Raw genomic sequence first — 6,000 nt, 5'->3', positions numbered from 1 at the left:
AAAGTTTTGGAGTTCTAATTTTAGAGCAACCTAAGATCCCTCTCTCCAGTAAAGCCCAGTAAGGGCAAAACATCAGAAACTCTACATAGGTTTGGGGTTCTGAGTTCAGGGAAGAGCCAGAGGCAAGACCTTAGATTAGAAATGGCTATAGTGGTCCGGGAAGATGATCCTGAGAGATCTTCACTATAGCTCCCTCCAAGGGACAGTGCCTCATCCCTCTGAATACAACTCAGGCATCATGAAGGGTGACAACCACCAAGCAGTTCTGTGGACCTAGCACAATGTGGAAGACCAGGAACCCATGCTCTTGAGAAAGCACACCCAGATTGCTAGGAGTCCCAGACCTAAGGTGGGATGATTCAGCTGCAACCTCGGTAAGTATGAGGACTTCTTAGCAGATGCCAGCAACAGAAACCAGGCATTCCACTTGTCCTACTTGTACTTTAACACCAAACACCAGGACTTAGATGTACTGCTTGGGGAGATGTGAAATCCCTACCTGATTAAGATTAAATGGCTACCACTCAAATCAGATGGAGACTCTAAATAGATATCAAATTCATTGCTGAAAACTAAGTGCTCATATTTTGCATACCTGTGTTTGCACATCAAACATATTCTCCATCAAGGGAATGTATAAAATGGAAATTTGAAAAATGAGTAAGGATTAAGGATTAGTCCAATGTAGAAGAGGAAAAGCATTCCAAGCAAAGAGAGGAGCATGTAACATCTTGTTTTCAAAGAACTACAGTGAATAAAGTCATCCAGGAGAGGTTTTGTTTGTTTGTGTGTTCTTAAGGACATTAAAAGGACAACACTTGAAAACTATTGAAACTGAGTCAATTCTAGTTAACTAAAATATACTCTATACTCCATGTTATTATTTTTCATTCCCAATCTTGAATAACATTGGGGACCATTTTAAACATTTTTTAATAGAAATTTACTGGAGTATCTGCCCTTTCTCAGTGACCTCGGTCACAGTGAATTGCTCACCCGTGAGGGTGGACTCCTAGCAACCTTATTTGTAATAGATGATCCTTGGCAATTATAAATTAGATCAGGGGAGACATCTGGTTCAGTGTGAGCCAATCAGATTTTACCCTGGAAATTAAATTTGGCAGCTAAGCAACAGCTAGTTATTCTCAGGATGCAGCTGGAACTGAGCGATATACAACCCTAGGAGCTGAGAGACTTTTCTTCCACTGAACAGCGAAGTGAAGAAAGAAGAAAGAAACAGATGGTCAGGGAGATCTAGCATCAAGGAACCATCTGGCTCCAGAGACAGAGGGAGGAATTTTATTATTTATTTATTTTTAAGGATTTATTTTATTTACTTATGCATACAAGAATTGGGATATAGGCCAGAGGTGGGGGGAGGGGGAGGATTCACCAGAGACAGTGGGAAGCAGAACAGGCAGACCTACTGAAATACACTGCTGAGGGGAGCAGTGGGCAAGACAGGAGAGGTCTGCTGTGCGATGTGGGTTAGCTCCCTGGCTGGGGATCAAACTCATGCCCAGTGGCTGGTGACAGCTTGATAGTGCTGAGACTTTAACCCCTATGCCACCAGGGAGGCCCAGAGGGAGGAATTTTAAAGGGTTGCCTTACTTCTTGGTGGCAATCCTGCAGAAGACCCAGTTATATCGCTGCTCTGTATGTTCTTACATATATACCCCTCTATCTGTCCTTTCTGCAGCTAGTCTGAGTCTCATTCCTTGCAAGAAAGGGTTCAAAGAGAAGATAAGGAATATTTGTGTACCTTTGTATACTCTTAGGGCAGTAAGTAAGTGCTACATGTTCAAGCAATAATGTTTCAAGACCTCAAATTTGTATTATTTCCTGCTCAATGATATGGTACTATATATAGAAAACCCTAAAGATATCACACAAAAAAATTAGAAACAATAAATACAGCAAAATGGCAAACTATAAAATCAATGCACATAAACCTATCACATTTTTATACAGACAATAATGAGAAGAAGAAATTAAGAAAATAATTCCATTCACAACCACTTCAAAAAAAAATTCAACCACTAGCAACTGACCTAAACAAAGAGGTTAAGTACTTACACAATGAAAATTATTAGACATTATTAAAGGATTTAAATCATGACATAAGGTAATGGAAAGACAGTCCTTGCTCATGGATGGGGAAAATCAATATAATCAAAATGACTAGTCTACCAAAGCAGTATATAAGCAGTCTATCAAAGGATCGTATCACAATCCTTATCAAAATACCAAGAGTATTTCTAAGAAAAATTTTAGCAAAAGTATTGAAATTTATATGGAACCATAAAAGACCTTGAAAAGCAAAAGCAATCTAGAGAAAAATCATGGTATCTGATTTTAAAATGCACTATAAGCAACAATAATTAAAACAACATGGGACTGGCATAAAAATAGACATGGATAAATGGAACAGAATCAACATCCCAGAAATAAATCCATGCATATGAAAATAATAAATGATAAAGGAGCCAAGCATAAAATGGGGAAAGAAGAAACTCTTTAATAAATGGTGATGGGAAAACTGGATGGTCACAAATAGAAAAAATAAAATTGGGTCACTCCATGGGCAAAATAAAATCCAAATAGATTAAAGACTTGGATATAAGACCTGTAACAAAAAAATATGGAGAGAAGAAAACGTTGGCAATAGATTTCATGTCATTAATAGTAGAGATATTTTAGGAGACTCAGCCCTTATGGTGAGGGAAATAAAAACAAAATAAACATTGGCGTTACCTCAAATCAAAAGTATTTTATACAGCAAAAGAAAATGTAAGTAAATTAAGAAAAACATCCTCACCTAAAGGTCAGGAACAAGACAAAGATGTCCTCTGCCACCATTTTATTTAACTCAATATCAGAGGTTTTGGTCAGAGCTATCAAACAAAAACAAGAAATAAAGGGAATCCAAGTTGGAAAAGAAGTGAAACTATCACTATTTGCAGATAATGTGATATTATATATAGAAAACCTTAGATACTTAACAGAAAAATTATTAGAAACAATAGTTGAATACAGCAAACTGATGTCTTACAAAATCAGCAGACGAAAATACATAGTATTTTTACATACAAAGAACAAATGAGAAGAAAAAGAAAATAACACCATATGCAATTGCTTCAAAAAGAACCAAATGCCTTAGAATTAACCTAACTCTGGAGGTGAAGGAACTATATAAGTGTAAGACATTATTAAATGACTTAGTGACCTAAGGAGATGAAAGTACTTCCCCCTGCTCATGCACTGAAAATAGTTATCTTATTGGGCCTCCCTTGGTGGCGCAGCGGTTGAGCGCTGGGCTGCGAAGCTGCCCACAGCCTCTGCAGCGCCGGTTCAATCCCCGGCCATCGGGTGAGGGTCCCACATGGCGCACAGACCTCTCCTGCCGCCCGCTGCTCCCCTCAGCAGTGTACTTCGGTCCTTCTGCCTGTTCTGCTCCCCGCTCTGGCTCTGGTGAATTCTCTCACCCTACTGCGCTTCTGACTGTACCCAGTGCTTCTATAAATAAATAAATAAATCTTTAAAAAAAAAGTTATCATATTGACACAAAAATAGATACCTGGGTCAATGGACTATAACTGAAAGTCCAGAAATAAATCCATGTATATGTCAGTACCTAATCCATGATAAAACAGCCACAACCATACAATGGGGAAAGGAGAATCTCTTATTAACAGTGCTGGGAAAACTGGAAGGCCACACATAAAACAGTGACGTTAGATCTCTCTAACTCCATATACAAAAATAAATTCCAAAACTGATGAAAGATTTAGATACAATAATGCAACAATAAAATACATGGAAGAAAATACTGGTGATATAGTTGATAAAATCAACAATAAAGATGTTTTTGTAGACTCGACAGCTATAGCAAGGGAAATAAAAGCAAAAATAAACAATGTGGATTACCTTAAGTTAAATAGTGTGTATAGTGCAAAAAAAAGTATAAGAAGATTAACAAGACATCCTACTGAATGGAAGAAAAAATTTAATATATAACTGACAAGGGATTAATATCCAAGGTATATAAAAAGTTTACACAACTGCCAGAAGAGAAATTAATAACCCAATTAATAAATGAGCAGCAGATATAAACAGATAATTTACCTAAGAGGAAATTCATAAGGCCAGCAGGTATAAGAAAAAATGTTCATGATCACTTCCAATCAGAGAGATGCAGTTTAAACCCACAATGAGATACCATCTCACACCTCTGAGAATGCCTATCAACAAGTGCTGCAGAGGAGGAGATATCATCCTCTGTGCTGGCGGGAATGAAAACTGATGCAGCCATTAATGAAAATGATCTGGATTTACCACACAGAAAAAGAAAAAAATGGAAATAACATAGGACCCAGCATCTATCTGAAGAATATGAAAACATCAACTCAAAAAATTATATGCTTTACAATGTTTAAATGCAGCATTATTTACAATAGTTAGGACATGGGAACAATCTAAATGTCCACTCATAAAGAACTGGATTAGGAAGAAGTGGTATATCCACATAATGGGATATTGTCCAATCATTAGGGAAAAAAATAATGTCACCATTTACAGTAAAACGGAAGGAGTTGGAGGGAATGATGTGTAGTCAAGCAAGTCAGAATGACAAAGGCAAGGACTGGAAATGTACACAGAAGAGAGTTCAGCAAGGCAGAACACTTAAAAAAAAAACTAGCAGCACTAATAAATGAAGTGAGGTGTCTGAGCTGAAGAAGGGGAAAAGGTCAAAAGGGTATAAGGGATGGTGGTAGGAAAGTAAATTAAAAAGTAAGTAAATCCTTTATAATTTTGGCCATATTGGCCCAAACTCCCTTGCACCCACCTCCAAGAAAATAATTAGAAGAAAACTGATGGAGCAGAAAAATACATGGTGGGGGAAAAAGTAATTCCCTGTTCAAAATGCATGCTGTGATTCAGCAGTCCCTGCAAAGTTCAGGTCAATCTTCTGTGACCAAAGTCTAGTTCCCCAGTAGGTGAGGATGGGTGCTTCTGCATCTTCAGGTGAGCAAGTCATCCAATACATGGGGATGTAGTGGTTAACGGACAGGGACGGTCTCTATCCAGCAGAGCCCTCAGTTATTGGAGGGTAATAGGTGGTTACAGCAGTACGACCTGCCAGAGACACACAGGAAACAGTGCCTAAAGCAGTCGAAGGGTGGGAGAAAAAAGTATGATTTGTCCATCAACATCATTGCTGACTTAGCGCTACTGAGTGTGACATCATTCTAAGCACTTGAATGTATAAATTCATTTAATCCTCATCAGTTTAGATGCTAAATACAATTATTAGCCCCATTTTCTTGATGATTCCAGTAAAGCATAGAGAGGTTAAACAGCATGACTAAGAACACACCATTAGTAGTGGTGGAGCTGAGATTCAAAAGCAAACAGTTTGAAAAAGTGAATGCTGACTTATTGACTGAACAGTTACAAACTGGACAAAGTACAATGTTTATTACAATGCTCATCTCCACCACCACCACCCATGTTGGTCATTTTTATTTCTAAAATGATTAAATGTAATGTACATTTAGTGTGATCCAACTGTATATACAGAATCAATGTCAAAAAATTTTTAAAAAGGGCATTTCAAGGCAATGCTGCCATGTTATCACACTCCAGATAATAATGAATAACAACCACATTCTTATCAGTGGTGACCTCTACACATGGGGAAGCAGGAAAACAAACAGGATCATTTCAAGGTTGTACCAGCTGCCAGCTGAAATTACCCCATTAAAGGCAACTCCAGAGAAGCTGTTGCCGGGTGACTGAGAACTTGTTGACATGAAGTGTTCCTATTCAGGAAAATCCTTCCATGCAGAAGACTTTTATTTCCACATTTTTCAGATTGATTTTGTAGGTTCATCAGAAAATGACTACTTGGTAATTTTAACAAAATATACTACACAGTTACTGGTGAAGCCACTGAGAGGTGAATGAAAGTTTAATTACCAGAGTTAGGGTGGTATTTGG

Source organism: Talpa europaea, assembly GCF_964194135.1.
Source record: "Talpa europaea genome assembly, chromosome: 10".
In the NCBI taxonomy this organism is placed as follows: domain Eukaryota; kingdom Metazoa; phylum Chordata; class Mammalia; order Eulipotyphla; family Talpidae; genus Talpa; species Talpa europaea.
The sequence above is the reverse complement of the archived record's forward strand: the minus strand, read 5'-3'. Positions refer to the sequence as shown.